Source organism: Meles meles, chromosome 3 (assembly GCF_922984935.1).
Source record: "Meles meles chromosome 3, mMelMel3.1 paternal haplotype, whole genome shotgun sequence".
In the NCBI taxonomy this organism is placed as follows: domain Eukaryota; kingdom Metazoa; phylum Chordata; class Mammalia; order Carnivora; family Mustelidae; genus Meles; species Meles meles.
This window is the reverse complement of record NC_060068.1, coordinates 46,351,383-46,364,412: the sequence shown is the minus strand read 5'-3', so window position 1 is coordinate 46,364,412 and position 13,030 is coordinate 46,351,383. Positions and strand designations below refer to the sequence as shown.

General features: G+C 46.1%; 1 protein-coding gene across 5 annotated transcripts in view; it reads left to right on the top strand.

The window, feature by feature from the left end:
- Window positions 1-13,030, top strand: part of ZNF608 (zinc finger protein 608) — a 113,419-nt gene that overhangs the window by 40,105 nt on the left and 60,284 nt on the right. The gene's annotated exons all lie outside the window — the stretch shown is intronic.

Genomic DNA, 13,030 nt, shown 5'->3' with positions numbered 1-13,030 from the left:
AGTGGCTTTGACCTGAGCACTCCTTGGCCCTAGTAAATTTTAGGCCTGTAATTAAAATAAGCAGTGTCATCAGAGAATACTGTTTATTGATAAGCACTGAAAAATAAAGATGCTTAACTAGGCTTCTTATCTTAAACTGATTTGTAGTTGAGGGAAATTACCCCTACCCTCCCTTTTTTATTAAAGAAAGCGATGTAAATATAGGTTTGTTTGGGTTATGGTTGTTTGATTTTAACACACTGTGGAAAAATATTCATGATTAACTTGGAGAAGATAGTCTCTTAGTGATGTAAATGGGTTCTTCATTGGGTTTTGATACATAAAGCAGCTGTATTGGAGTTCCTGATACAGCTGTAAAATAGGAAAAAAATCTATTGAAAGATTGAATATGGTTTTGGTTGTATAAAATATGTACTCATGTAAGGGCTGTGTGGTGGTAGTAAAGATAAAGATAATTGGAGTATTTTAAAGGTTTTTTTTGCCATCTTTAATATTTCTTAAATATATATATATGAGTTTTATGAAGTATATTATGACTATGGCAAAAATAAGTGCATTCTTTAATTTTAAAAAGTACCAGTTCTTCTTGACTGATGCTTTAAATCATGACTCAAATTAACTTGATTTAAATTTAGCTTGGTCTCCTGCTAACTCTGTCTGCAGGTGTTTATCGGCTAACTTGAAATGTGGTAATACTAAGGGAGAGCATAATAGAAATATACATTTTAACATAAATATGAGAGGCTCAGTTGCCCACAGGGTTTAAGATTAGTATACGGAGTCTGTCCGCTGTTTTCTGCTCTTTTGTGGGGCAGCGGAAGCCACCATTATATAAAATGGTTAGGAAATCTTGGACGGGTTATAGTGTCTACCTTAAAAGTTGCGGTTATCCATTTATTTTGGACCTGATCATCTTAAGATTTTATATGACCAAGATTTAGAGCAGGTATTATTTGATAGGTATGAGTTTGGGTCATTTACCCTAAAATTGGTTGGTTTTTTTTTTAAGATTTTATTTATTTCTTTGACAGACAGAGATCACAAGTAGGTAGAGAGACAGGTAGAGAGAGAGGAGGAGGCAGGCTCCCCACTGAAAAAAGAGCCCAATGCAGAGCTTGATCCCAGGACCTTGGGATCGTGACCTGAGCCGAAGGCAGAGGCTTTAACCTGCTGAGCCACCCGGCGCCCCTACCCTAAAATTGATCTTAGTAATTTGTTATAGTCATCTAAAATCTGTTCTGAAATAAGACACATGTAAGATTAAGTATTCTGGAAATATAAATGCTAAGATAGTGTGACCCTGCGCCCCCCCCGCGCCCCGCGCGCCCCCCCCCCCCCCCGTGTTAGCCCTTTCTCCTTTTCAGCTCTAAAGAGGAAATAACTAAAGTGGATTAGCCGGTGGTGTTTGACCCCCGGGGGGGCCTTCATTTGCTGACCATTGTATAGACAGTGGACTGATGGCCCAACCAGGGTAAAATGCCCTTGGTACACATCCTCTGCATAGGTTCCTTGCTTCAAGAAGGGAAGGTGTGTTTGCATTGAAGAAAACGGGATTTGTAGCTGGGGGGTGGGAACATAGGAAATGAGGGAACATATTTTTAATAAGGCACCAAGAATTGGAAGAGAGTTTATTTCTGACTTGGGAGGGGCAGTAATTCTCAAGGGGAGGTTCCTTGGTTACTTCAGGGCATCAGGGAGCGGCAGGATCAGGTGAGGGCAGTTTGAAAAAGCATATTCAGGACATGCACTGGTTTTGTGATAAAGCCCCCTGAAGTGAAGGTGTCATCATCTTCTTGGCTACCAGGGACGTGGAAAGATGGAGGGAGATGGAATTTGGGGGTGGAGTCTGAGTTCTCAAAGGTCAGGAATTGTCTAATGGAAAAGAGGTGGCTCAAGCCATGGGGTTGAATCATTATTTTCTTAACCTTAAAACTAAAACTGCTAGTTATTTTACCAGCAAAAGATGCGATTATTTGGGAATAGCAGCGAATTGCAATCTAGGACAAGCAAGCTATAGCAAAACCCACAGGCGAGTCTGCAGAAGGTTATGGAAGATGGGGGGGAGTGGGAGGGCTGTTGTAAACAAAGAGTCCATTGGAGTACACTGGGAGCTAGAAGCATGGTGCCTTCTCATTGGCTGAGTCGTGATTGTCTCTGATTGGTGGGGCTGTTGCTGGGGGAGAAGGAAAGCCTTTCTTCTTGGGTAGTAAAGTAGTATCCATCCACCTGCAAGGGCCTCTCTTCCTGTTGGGTCAGCAGCTGATGACAAGTGACAGTGCCCGAGAACCTACCCCTGCTGAATTTCCCTACTTCCCTTTGTTTAATTTTCAGTTTCTTCAGCTGGATTGAAACAGAAAGTTCCAGTGAGGCATTGGGGCCATGCTATGTGGAGGCCAGCTGCTGTTGAAATTAAGGGATCTGTTAAGAATTACGAGGCTTTAAAAAGCTGTCAGTCTTGCTCTTCTGGAAGGGGCGGGGTAGCACGGGTCCACCTCCTCAGGGGTGGGCATGGATTTCTCTTGACTGATCCCTGGTGTTGGACACCATACCTCCCCACTCCTCTGATCTTATGAGCGCTCTGCTCCCACCATGGGGGGCACTGCCTCTCCTGTCCTCCCCTCCCCACAGCGGCCATCACCTCTTCCCTGGACTACTGTCATGGCTTCCTAACTGCCCTCCTTCCTCCAGCTTCCCCTCTCCTCTATTCCTGCACAGTGTGCCATGTGCTCTTTACCAGGGGAACAGTATAAGCTTCCCACGCCCCTCATTTACAGCCTTGGAACTGGCTTCCAATTCCGTGGAACCTCCCAAATGCTGAGCCTGATCGAGTGTTATCATGAGCTCCCTGCTTGTCCCTTTTGGACTCTTGTCTTTCTGACCCCTTGTGCTTCAAACCCCTTTGCTGACGGTCCTGTCTAGAATGGCCCAGCGCTGTCCCTGTCTCCTGCCCCTCAGGCTCCACCCTGCCCTTCTTCAGATCCATCTTCCACATGCTCCACCCCGTCCTATGGGACTGCCCCAGTGTGCCACCTCAGCCCTGCCCACTGGCTGCTGGTTCCCCCATGGCCTTGACGCTCCTCCAGGGCTCCTGCAGCCATGCTGGGTGCATCGTAGTTCCCTGGCAAAAATTTGTCACATGAAGAAATGACTTCCCTGAGAAGGAGGTGGGTTTAATAAGCAGCAGTTTACATGGGCTCAATATACAGCCAGTACATGGCCCTCTTGTCACAAAATGAAGACATTATACTACCCTTGTCTTGTTGATCTCAGGATCTCTGCACAAGGACTTGAAATAATAGCCTTAATCATATGCTCTCTCCCCTCTGCATTGGCATTTGCTTACTTTTATCCTAAACATCTTTTAATAAAAGGTTGGCTTTTTAAAAAAATTATCAACATTGTACCCGTTCATGTTAAAATTCATGCCACAGGCTATAAAATAAAAAGTGATTCCCCCCAACCCCCACCCCCGGCCACGTTTTTGTGTGGATAACATTTCTGAAAGCATGCATAAGAAACTGTTAGAAGAAAGAGTCTCCCTAGAGAATGACCTGTTGACTTCTAGAATCTTTGTTCTCAGGAGGGAAAACAGAATTCTGGTCCGAAGAGAAACTTTCAAAAGTTGTAGTTTGGGTACAGAACTTGGGAGAGGTCACGGTGGCCTTCCCTGGGATAGCTGATGGAATGAATATGAATGTCTCGGAGGTGTCCTTGAGAGTGGGAGCCTAGATGAAGGTAGGAGCCTGTGATTCTTTCTCTCTCTCTCCATTCCATCTCTCTGATAGAGCATGGAGAGCTTTCCTGAGTCCTTTATTTTGATTCAGTATAAAATCAGAATCTCAAAGCTTTCATTCATTTATTGAAGTTGATCATTATTTTGGATCAGCATTTGGGAGATAATGGAGGAAAGGGGGGCAAGATATCCATGCTGTGCATCTTAGGTATGTGATAAAGAATTTACATGAGCAGGTCACCTGGATGGCTCAATCCGTTAAGTGTCTGCTTTCTGCACAGGTCATGATTCTGGGGGCCTGGGATGGAGTCCCCCATCCATCGTGCTCCCTGGTTAGTGGGGAGCCTGGGAGCCTGCTTCTTTCTCCCTCTCTCCCTGCCTACCCCCCTCCCCCACCTCCCCAGCTCATGCTCTCACTCTCTGTCAAATAAATAAAATCTTTAAGAAAAAAGAAAAGAATTTAAGTGAGCAGTTTTTGATTTTGTAGGGAGGAAAGTGAATGGCACTGAGGCAGTGTCCTGGGCAGTGAGTCAAAATTGTCTCCTTCTGTGGCTGACCTGCCATGCTTTGGAGAAGCAGGGTTTTGACCCGTGCTAAGGCACTGTCTTACATCTCACCTCTACAGTATGACTCAGGCACTTTCTTACTGAGTTTGTTACGATGACCATGTTGCATTTATAATTCAAATGTCTAGAATTTTCATTGAAAATACTTTGCTAAGCAGGTTGCAGGTGAGATTCCCTAACACAAGGCAAAGAAAAGAATTGCTATTGAAAAGACGAATAAGGTGTTTTTCCCCCCAAAATAGGCCTTTCTTTCCTTTTTTTTTTTTTTTACCCTTTTCTTTTCCCCTTAAAATTATGTCTGTGTCAAGCAGGGTGAAAGGCCGGACGCCTGGGTAGCTCAGTCGATTAAGGGTCTGATTGTTGGTTTCAGGTCAGGTCAGGATCTCAGGGTTGTGAGATCGAGCCCCATGTGGACTCTGCTGTGTGAGGAGTCTGTTTGAGATTCTTTCTCCCTTTCCCTCTGCCTTTCATACTCACATTATTTCTCTGTCTTTCTCTCAAACAAATAAATAAAGCTTAAAAAAAAGAAAAGTAGGATGAAAGGCCTGTGACCTTTCCCTAATTTCAACCCAATTTCAAGGAGAAATTAGAGTCATGCAAAGATGGGCACTGGAAGGCTGATCAGTGTGTGTACTAAGATAGTCGTTATCCAGCTGTTTGGAAATTGATTGGTTTAGTACTGTAGGTGTCCCCATGCTAAGCCAAATCCAGAGTTAAAAATCCAGAGTTTTATCGCTGAGCTGCTTTTTTCTACTCACAGGGGATTGGGAACCAAGTCTAATGGGTGTACGTGGGATTTGTATGGAAATTTTCAGTCATGCAGGTTTTTACAAAGTCAAGGAACTCGTGCAAAGAATTAACAAAAGAAAATAGATGTTCTCTTTTTTTCTTAGGGCTTTTCTGATGGTCTCCTTTCTTTGCGGCTTATTGTTGTGGTCTGAGTAACTCTGAAAGTGGGCAGGATGGGAGACAAGCAGAGAACCCTTCCGGACGAGATGGGAGCACACTGGTTCCTTAGTGCCAGTCTGTAAGCACAGCCCGCCCTCTGAGCAGGGGGAAGTGTCTGTGGCACTTTTAAAACAAAAGAATTTGTGGCTCAGCAGTTGGACAGGTTTTTTGCAGAGAACACAGAGGAAGTTAAGTGTGTGACAGTGGACATGTTCTGGTGGAGTCCGTTTGTCCCAGGACGGAGTCCTTGTGTCCCCTGTGCCCCCCCGGGCGCCACAGTCCTGGAACTCTACACAGTTGAGGGCCTTCTGGCAGAGAATTCTATTTGGCTTCAAAACAAAAACAAATTTCAGACGCTGACTCGAGTAGTTTAATTATACTCTATCTTTGCTTGCTACGGCACCTTCTGTTTGGCTTGGAAAGCTGTCATGTCTAGAGGATGAAGTTAAAGATACTTGCTCTTGTTTAAAGTCAATTTTATATATGTTGCTGGCCTTTAGGTGTCTCTGCTTTGCAGTCTGCTCAGAGGGCCACTTCTACAGTGACACCCTCCCAGTCTTCTCCTCCTGGTGCTGCTTGCTACCCCCTCCCCTCACCACCTGGGCGGCACCATATAGAGACACTGTGGGCTTGGCATTCAATGATTTGGGCATAGTTGGAAATGGAAGCAGCTGGGGGCCAGAGCTGTGGTCCATCCCCCTGTCAGACCCTACTGTGTCCATGGCTGCGTCTTTTAAAAGCACTTTAGCAGGTGAACCGTGGGGCCTTTTATTTATTTATTTAGTTTTAAAAGATTTTATTTATTTATTTGAGGCACAGCGAGAGAAGTAACACAAGCAGGGAGAGTGGGAGAGGGAGAAGCAGGCTTCCCGCTGAGCAGGGAGCCGGATGCAGGACTCGATCCCAGGACTCTGGGATTGTGACCTGAGCCGAAGGCAGACACTTAACTACCGGGCCACCCAGTGTCCCCCTGGGGCCTTTTATTTAGGGCAGCCTCTGGTCTTCACACCTGGAAATGAGAAAGTGAAAGCCATGGTGTAATTGCCAGCCATTGTTACGTGGTTGTAGCATTTAGAACTGGATGATTTCAAGTAATACCACCACCAAACCTGAGCTTTGGGTTCAGGGAGTTTCTGGGAGGGATTGCAGTGATCTGCCTAGATGCCCTGAGAAGCAGAGTTCCGAACAACGTGATTCACTGAAAGGTGAATCAGGCGTGTGGCTTCCAATATACAGAGGAGGGTCTGAAATTACCTTGGGAGGAAAGCCTCTTCCCATCTTATGTTGTTCGGAAGAGTTTGCTTTTCTTCTTACCCTACTGTGGGTTCAAGTGTGGGCCTGGCCACCACCCCCCATGACCTTTTATAGTCACTTACTTTCCCAATTTCCTTTTCTTCATTCTGGAAATACTTGCCTTCACAGTCTTGCGAAGATGGACTGAGAGAACCTACAGTATTAAGTCCCTCTTATGTGGTAGGAGGTAAAGAGTGGCTGTCCCTGTTCATAGTTTTACATGAACTTTGAAATCAGGGAGGTTTGGCCTTGAGTAAATTGTCGATCCTCTGAGATCTTCACTGATCACCTCCATAAAATGGGGATGTCGAGCCGTCAACGAGATGGAGAGTATCTGATGCATTGTACCCAGTAGACCCTTACCAAGAACTCACCCATGTTGCTTAAGAAACAAGATGTAAGGGAGAACTTGCTTCGCTCTTGGTTCCAAAAGGAAAAGTCTTGGCCACATTCGGGAAAGCCAGTACTGGGAGTGACCAATGTACATCTCTTCAGGTTTCTGTGTCAGGGATGGGAGTTGAACCTTGACACTTCACTTTGGAAAATAGGTCTGAGCGGAAAGCAAATGGTTTTGTAAGCTTCCTTCACTTTGCTAACAAAGCAGCAGCGATGTCGGGCACCAAGGGCGGTGAAAATGCAAAGGGACAGATTGTGGCAGTGGTCACCGTCAAAAGAACTGTGGTTTCCCCATACATGAAGCGCAGTCTCTCTGTCTAACGCGTTGTACGTGAAAGAGGTGACTGTGGGCGATCTCGTAAAAACAGCCAAGTACCACGATATGGAGAGAACGTCATGAGCATTAAGTCATTGTGCCCCAGCGTGCTTGTAGGAACGTAAAAATATTTTCTGAGCAAAATAAAACACGGTGGCCACTCTGGTGGTTGTTGATCTGAGAATCCCAGGATTGAGGGGGTGTTAGTAGTCGGATGAGTGTGGAGATCATAGCACTGGTTGGACGAAACCCCAGGACAAGCTCCCCTCGGGGTGCGTGGACTGGTCCTAGGGTGTAGGAGGGCCATCTTCCCTTGAGTCTGGTCCATCTCTGGCCCTGGCTGGCCCTTCCCCCTCTGCCTGGACATCACCTGCCTCTCTCTTTGCTGGATCTGAGGGGCGCAGTCGTGGCCGCCAGGGCGTCTTCCCCCTACCCCCCACTCCTGCCCTGGCGACCCTGCCTCTTTTTTCCTGTCCTGGAACCCATCCAGGGCTGACAGAGTAGTGTTGGAGGGAAGCAAAGAGGCTGCTACCCGCACGGTGGGCTCTGGAGCCTTCCTTGCTCATCAGCCCTCAGGAAGCCCTTGAAATAAGGTGAACTGAGAAAATATTGCCAGAATCTCTCTGCAGACTTTTCCCCCCAGCCCTCTGATTACATACACTAAGTGCCGCTATCTGTGTAAATAACCTTTTCTTCCCCGCCTCTCTCTACCCCCCTCCTCCCGCACTCCCATGCTCTTAGGCTCTCTCGAGTGATAAATAGCCAGGCTACTGCTCAGCGCGCACCAACACCTGGGAATAATCATGCAGAAATAACAGTGAGAGACTGCCGCGCGTCTGTTCTTGACATTAACTTTCCTCGGTTTGACAGGCTGCCACCACCAGCTGTTAGACTTATGGGGTCCCCCCCCGCCCCAACTGGAGATGGCTGCTTTCCTGCTTCTCTTTTTTGGGGGCTGTAATAGGTTACATCAGTGTCCCATCAAGATGACAGAAAAGAGCTTTGACAAAGGAACCGGTGCTCAAACTGGCTGGTTCTCTCTTACAATCTTGTATTCTAGATGTTAGTAGTATTAGACTAATAATTCCCCACTGTTTTTTTTTTTAACATGGACTATCTGATGAGTACTATTTTAGCATTCTCCGCTTACCCTCCCCCCCCCCCGCCCCACCACCACCAAGGTATTCGTAATTGCCTCCCATGAGTTGCCTTTCGATGTAGCAGATCTTGGTATTTGGCCTTGAAGGGCCAAACCACCTACTGATTTCTTTTTCGTTAAGGTGTCCTGTGTATTTGTAACCACAGTAACCATATTGACGATGGCAACAGCTTTTATTTTATTGAGTGCTGCTCTGTACCAAGAGCTGAGCACCGGTTGTTTGTCTGATCTCATTATTTCCATTTTACAGATGAAGACATGGAGTCCCAGACAGGTCAGGGGACTTGTCCCCAGGTCGTGTAGCTGAAGGTAGAGCTGGGATTCCAGTTTTGAGGACTGGCACCCCATACCCCAGTTTTGCACTCAGGCCCTGTGGTCGGCCCCTTTGGATGATTTGGCTGCATTTGTAGGAATATTTGATGAGTGCCCCAGTCTTGCTTGATGAGGCAAGATGTCCAGGAGAGGAGGGACCTGCTTGGCTTTGACCTGCTCCTGGTGTGCTAGCGGGCCCCCCAGTGCCTGGTACACAGCAGGTGTGTAATTACTATTTACTGGGGGGATACGTGCTCAAGTTGGGGCAACTGGGGGAGTTGCATGGAAAAGGGGTTGCAACTAGAGATTAGGAGGAGATTTTGTAGATGTGTAGGACTCATCAGGACGTGCTATAAAATGGGGGGGGGTGAGTTGAGGGGTGGATGAAGCCCATGTATGAAAGGAGGAGAATTTCCCTGGGCTGAGCTGCTCAGGGTTAAGCCCCTTTTCTTATACTTATAACACACTTTAACTGCACTTAACCATGCATTTGGAGGGGATTATAGATTTATGTTAAATATAGTAGGATATAAAAAGGAGCTTTGTAAGGTTGAGGCAGGGTTAGAGAACTGTAATATCAGACCATGGACTTTTTTTTTTTTCCCCCTCTCCTTTCCTTTCTCAAAGCCAGCATTTACTGAGCTGAGCACTTCGCTGAGCCATCACTTGGCGTGAGTTATCTCATTGAGTCTTCCCTCTGACCCACTGGGGGGGCGTGTTAGTCTTACTCCCATGCCTAGGTCCAGACATTGAGCCTCAGAGTAACCAAGTAACTTGCTCAGGGGGCCCCCACAGCAAGTACCAGCCAGGTCAGGATTAGAACCTGAGATCCACCATGGCCAAGTACAAGTGTGTGCCACTTGGAGGGAGTCCTCCTAGGGACTGTTGCCGCCTTCTGTCTCCGCGAGCCTCATTGGTTGAAGAAGGTACGGTTCTGTCCATGGATCAGTGAGTGACCTGGAACTCAGGGTGCAGTGGAGTTGATCTTTTGTATGAGGTAAAAACACTACTGAAAATCCCTCCAGGTCCCTGTTTTGCATATGGTGCATGTGGCTTTGTGTTAGACCTGGTAAGAGAACTGAAAGCTGTAGGGGGACATTCGCTGGCAGAAGGAACTAGTGACCCTGAATTTGCTCCCTTCCACCTCTTTTGTCTCCCAGAGTGTGTATTTGAACTCCTCCTGTCCCGTTTCTGCTTCTAGGATGCTGCTGCTTTCTACTCACTTGGGCTGCCCCCGGAGATAGCTTCTTGCGTTCGTGCAAATATGGGCCATGCGTCTTTCTAACAGGCGGAGGTTGGGCTAGGTGGTCTTTGAGGTATAGAACATTCTGTGATTGTCTTGAGGAAAAGCTGGAAATGCAGAGTGAGCTGCCTGCAGCCAGGCAGGTTACTGCCAGGTTGAAGAGAGGCTCAGCCGTGTACGTTGATGCCACCAGACATGTGGGCCCAGCCTAGCACACTATCTACTTATTTTAAGAGATAGTAGACATTCAGTCTCTTATCTCATTTTTTTGTGTTGGCAAAAACCTGTCATGTTTTAGGAAGCAACATACCTACCAGATAGAAAACACGTCTGGGGCCGCAGTAATTCCCCATCCTCCTCTGTGGTTGCTGACTTCTGGGGAAGTGGAGCTTTTAATAGACCGGAAGGGTGGTCTTTGTTCTTCACTCCACATTCTGCAATCCCAAGGGAGAAGAGTTCCTCTTTCTTCTCTCACTGGTAGTGAGGCTCTGGTACCTACCTATAGGAATGGCAGGCAGCTGTGAGCTCTCTTGAGGAAGCCAGTGTCATGGAAAAACCGAGAAGTTGACTTGTGAGTCAAAGAGTTGAATATCTTCGCTATATTACCTGTTGAGTCTTCCTATCGAGTTTAAGAGTTTTAGCCTATTATCGCATGGGAGAACTGCTTAGGATGAGTTCATATTTTCTGGTTAAACCCTATAAACCTTAGTTTCTCATTTTGAAACATGTGGGGACAAGGCTCCAAGGTCCCCCCTGTAAATGCTGTCAGCTGGGGTCTTACCATTGCATTTTGGATTGTGCGGATGGAAATAAACACAGTTCACTCTCTGATAGGCCCAGGATACCGTGGCCGCTCCCCTCAAGCCTTCTAGATTCTTTAGAAATTTGATGTTTGACTTCTCTTAAATATCCCAAATAGTAGAGGGGTGTGTGTGTGTGTGTGTGTGTGTCTATGAAGGAATATTCGTAGTTGGAGTTTATATTGAAATAGAGATTTAGTCCAGAAATCCTGTTGTGATAGGACTTGCCATCAGTAAAAGGCAGGAAATTACATTTTCCAGTTGAGGAAAATGGTGTTCAGCGGAGGTTAAGTGCCTCCCCAAAGTGACAAGCTAATTAGTGTCAGAGTAGGGGCCAAAATCCTAGTGTCCAACGCCCTGTCCTTATAACTCGGTGTTACAGGCTTTGCCTCGATGTTCCATATCGGGGAATTGATGTCCTCTTGTATGCCTTACTTCCTTTTATTTCATCCCCTTTTCTTGTGTACCTAGTTGAAGCCGTGTTCGTTCTCTCGGAATTAACGTAGGCGTCGATCAAGGGATGTAAAGGGTATTTCGAGAATATTGTTCCGTTTTGTCTTTTCAGTTTATATATGTAGCAACCAGTCATTGTCAGTTTACAGCTGACTATACAAATTAAGAAGTTGTTGGCAAATGTGAAAGAAAAAAACCTGTAAAGGAGCCGGTTTATCATTTCCCCCACCCCCCACCTTTTTTAAATTCTGGAAAGTGGTTCTTTTTTTCCTTTTTTAAAAGATTTTATTTATTTATTTGTTAGAGAGAGAGAGAGCATGCACAAGCAGGCAGAATGGCAGGCAGATGCAGAGAGGGAAGCAGGCTCCCCACTGAGCGAGGAGCTTGATGCAGGACCCCATCCCAGGACCCTGGGATCATGACCTGAGTGGAAGGCAGGGGCTTAACCCACTGAGCCACTCAGGCATCCCTGGAAAGCGGTTCTAATCTCACACAATCTTTTAGCTGAAAAGACTACAATGTAGCATTGGATTTTTTTTTTAACCCCTCACTTGAATTTCCTCCCTCAGTACCCCTTTCTTCATCTGTCAGCTCAGTTTTAAAATAGGAACTATCAGTAGGAACTCTGATCCGCATTAAGCTGCATTTACGTGAAAGCATAAATCACCAGACCTGGGGGCTGGGGGCCGCTACACGCTTTTCTTTCTTGGGCTCTGTGATCAAGAACGCAGAACAGTACAAAGCGTGGACCTAAAGTTTTATGGCAGCTCTGAGAGCAGGAAATTAAGTTTCTTCCCCATGCAGATGGGTGGAGGGCTGTTCTCTTGCGTCTTGGATCAGTCAGGCAAGTGAACGTCAGTTTATCATTTCAGTGAGAGGCAAACTGTAGAAATAGTTCCTACAGTCATATGAACAGGGAGCCCACACAGATGACTGCTTCAGCTGTTGAACTAGGAGCACACTTCCTCATGTCATTTATCTTGAAATGCATGCGCGGTGTGTGTGTGTGTGTGTGTGTGTATTTAAACAACAAAAACTATGTTCTAGTACATTTGTAGCCACCTGTTGATTTCTTACAGAGGTTAATTGGGAATATAGGAACCGCAGACTAAGATGGCGTTTTGCCGGAAAAACCTTCTGTGTGCCCTTTTTTACACATATGACTCGTTAGCTCGGCTGATAGCGTGTGCAAGGAGTCATCCCTTATAGGTGGGTGGTGTCTTTGTGTCACATGAGGACATGAGAAATGCGGAGTCACGGTGCAGATGGGCTTTGCCTTGGGCTCGTCTGTCTTTGACCACCTGTGAGCAGAGCCCCAACTAATTCTCTAACAGTCCTAACTGGTTAAAATGGGTCTGACCAATGAATGGGGTGGATGGTGATTGACCTATTTGGTATATGCATAGCCTTTGGTTTCGTTATGGCCCAGGTCCTGGACGTTTTGTGAGGACGATCTTCTTGTCCGCTCTCTAAGATAGGGGTGCAAAAGAGATACCATTGCTCTTACAATGTAAACTCTTACATTGCCTGTCATGTCTGTTTCCCAGGATTTAGAGGGAGGAATCCCAGGTCTCAGTCAGATTCATCAGGGATCTCTCCAAGCCGAGCCACTGACGGATGGGTGCATTGGAGAAACTCCAGTTCTGTTGATGTTGGGCACACACATTTATTTCCCCATTTGTATGAATTTTGTTAAACTTTGCAGTAGAAAACTTAATTAGGAGTTGATGCTTAATACATGCTAATAATATCCAGTTTATGTGTTTGAGTGTGTATAATCAAGTTTATGTATTTTATATATTCAGCAGAGT